Here is a 3,390-nt window from a genome sequence, read left to right as displayed (position 1 = left end):
TTGGAGTCCCCCCTTTAACCCCCGCAACCTGGAAAAAAACTTTTGTCATTTTGGGTTTTTTTATTTAAAAAAAAAAAAAAAAAAAAACGTCTCTAATTTATGGTAAAATACTGGCAACTAAACTTTAACCACCACTACCGGTATTTTACCATAAATTAGAGGCTTTTTTTTTTGTTTTGTTTTTTTACAGTGTAGGACAAAGATCCAGCCTGAGATACATAACTAAACTGTCTGTGGCCTTCATTCCATATTTCCTACTTGCTAGATGTAATGATCAACATCATTCACTAGAGGGAGGTATTTCTGTTATTTTAAACACTTAAGTACGCAGCTCAGAGTACATAGTAATGACTGCTTTGAGATTGAGGCTTTTTGTTGAGTAACTGCTGATTTATGTGCAACCTTAACATATAGTTATACTACTCTCTGTAAACTAATGAAATACGTCAAATATCATTCAAATAGAATGGTTTACCAAACTCTTTGTTGAAAAAGGGATTTTTTCAAACCCCTGCACAAGCACAAGTGGCTTTAACTGCTTTGTACATATTTTAGATTTATTAGGGTACGGTATGTTCTACAATTAGGAATGTATAGTTTTGGGTCTCAACTGACCAAAGCAGTAAGTGTAGCTGTAGTAGTAATAGAAGCTATATATTTTTTGTACACATAACCGGAATAAGATGTCATGTTGTTTTTGTTATGCAGCTTCCTCAACCAGTGGTTAGAGTCAACTAGGCCAAGTAAATTACTCAGCCTTTAATATTCAAGGTCAATTTACCTGACTTCACTTAGGATATGATGGATTATTAATCCAAGAGGTAAAGCCATTCATTTTTAACCAAAAATAAAACAGGAAAAAAAGCATAATTTTACTCAAATATGTAAACAATCCAAAGACTTCAGTGATGTTTAGTAGAAAACATGTTTAAGCTTTTATTTCTCAGATTAAACAAGAACATGAAATCTGGGGCATCTAAAAGATGAAAACGGTGTCTTTCTTGGTATGCAATTTACTTTGCTATTTGGTTTTTCAAATTACCAGCTTGTTTATTTTTTCAATATGTGATAATATGATGCAACATAAATGCATGAAAGTTTCATCAGATTTGGATGGTTTTGAATAGCAAATAGATGGCAGAATATAAAAGATTTTATTCTGTGTTGCATCTATTTTCTAGCTTGTGTTTCTCAGCAAAAGCCGATACTGACTTTGTCTGATTTAACTGCGCTCCCTGTTAAACACATTCATTTTCAGCTGCATTTTTAATTTGTCTGGCTTGCTGTTTCTTTATCAACTCATTGAATATATGGGTTTGTATTTTCATAGTAGATATTTTGTTTAGAAGGTTATTTCAGAAATAGTGTACTTTTATGAAGACCTGTAGATAAATATGTAAGAGAATTTTGGATTCAAATTGCGATGTATGTGTTTCTTGAGGATTGTATAAATACAGAAGATGTAACTACATTCTCCTTTAGCCTTATGACCAATCTGTAATTAGATTACACACTTATGGGAATTGAAAGGTTAATTTGTTTACAGTTGCTGGTGACTCATTTGGTACAAATGCTTCTTCTCATGCATTCACATGCAAACATATTTGATTAGATAGCTGTAGTTTTGATTTGCATGAAATATTTTTATTAAAAAAATAAATGAGCAAATCATTTGGAAGTATGTTCATTATTTCATCACAAGGAAGAAAAATCTAAAACAAAGCTGAATTAGGTTTTATCTGTTTTAGTTGGGGTTGCAGTAGCTAAAATAGACAAAGTGAAGCAAGTCAAGTTGGAAGTTTTTATTTCTACTACAAACCGTAACCAACAGATGCAGCTTCAACTACCTTATGAGGTAACTAGATGTTGATCAAATATTCTGTAAAGAAATGAAGAAAATTGCCATAAAAAAACTAAACCTTAGAAACTGGCGGCCAGAGAGCATAAAGTGTCGTACCTGTTTTTAATCTACTTAAATAAGATTTTGCCTGATCCAGGAATTAGATTAATATCAAACTACTATAAGTTTTCAGGGAAAAAAGGGATTTCCCAAAATGCATTTGAGAAACTACTTGTAAGCCATAATGTATTTAGATATTTTATTCAATGCTCTACCTCATATTACAGATTCAAGACAACCTTCGTTTTTAGTTTGCCACAATCAGAATCTTGTTTTTGAACTCAGAGCTTCTATTGATTTTCTACACTCAAAATAAATTCTTGGTATTTCTAGTGAAAATAATTATCTATAGATAATTATACAAAATGTTCTTAGAACCCACAACTGTGTAGTTTTGTATTATGTGTATTTTCAGATTTGAACACCTGAGTATCTTTTCAAATGCTTTGCATCTGCACTTCTTCAAAAACACATTGAGGTGTTTGGGTACCGAAGACACTTTTTTTTTTTGCATAATCTAAAATCTTTTGACTGTTTCATCACTTTTTGTAAATCCTTTCCGATAATTTACAGGCCTCCTATTTTCCTGCAACCCAAAGTCACTCTTTTGGGTTGAGATCTGATGACTGTGGAGGTCATATAGTGAACTCATCATAATGTATAAGAAACCAGTATGTTGCCATCAAAAGATATGTAAACAAAGATCATAAAGAGAGTAATGTGGCCAGCAACAATACTCAATTAGGCTATTGCACTTAAACTCTGCTCGGATGCCAAAGTGTTCCAAGAAAATATCCTCCACACCTTTCAACTACCTCTAGCAGCATAAATCATTGGTCTGATAAGCCACAGATGTCTGCTGTGATAAATAGGATACTATGTATCTACACAAATTGTGTGCACAAATGACTTGCACTTTTGAAACTGTTAATGAATCTTTCATTCTAGGTTATGAATATATTAAAACATTTCAAAAGATTCTTCAAAATTTATGCTTTTATTTAGAAATGAAATTGAATATGAAGTTGTTTTGAACTGTTGATTTTGCAGATTCTTTTGTACATTTGTTTAATAAAATATACCTTCTTTTTTGCTCAACTGTAAGTATAAATACTAAGAAATTTATTTGTGTATAAAAACTCTTAATTTGGGGAAATTATCTCAAATGGGGTAGAATTTATCTAATTTTTTTGCACAAATGTATTCCAAAAATTGGTCGCAATTTGCATAATTTATTAAAACTTATTTTACCTCTAAAACGTATTTTTTAATTTGAAATAATAATTAAAACCCAACCAAATTAAATTAATATAAACTCTTTCATTAATTTCGCTTGTTAAATTCAAACGGGTGCTTCATTTTATTAGTGTCGATAGATACATTGAGTCAGAGAAGACAAACTTGTCTTACAGGGCCTCCTAGCGGATGATGTATGTAAAGCTACATGGCATTTTGTTTGGCGCCGATGGAGGGAGTCACTCCTGAGATCT

Source organism: Poecilia latipinna, unplaced genomic scaffold (assembly GCF_001443285.1).
Source record: "Poecilia latipinna isolate Pla-1442-1.1 unplaced genomic scaffold, P_latipinna-1.0 Scaffold583, whole genome shotgun sequence".
Lineage (NCBI taxonomy): Eukaryota > Metazoa > Chordata > Actinopteri > Cyprinodontiformes > Poeciliidae > Poecilia > Poecilia latipinna.
This window is presented reverse-complemented; position numbering follows the sequence as displayed.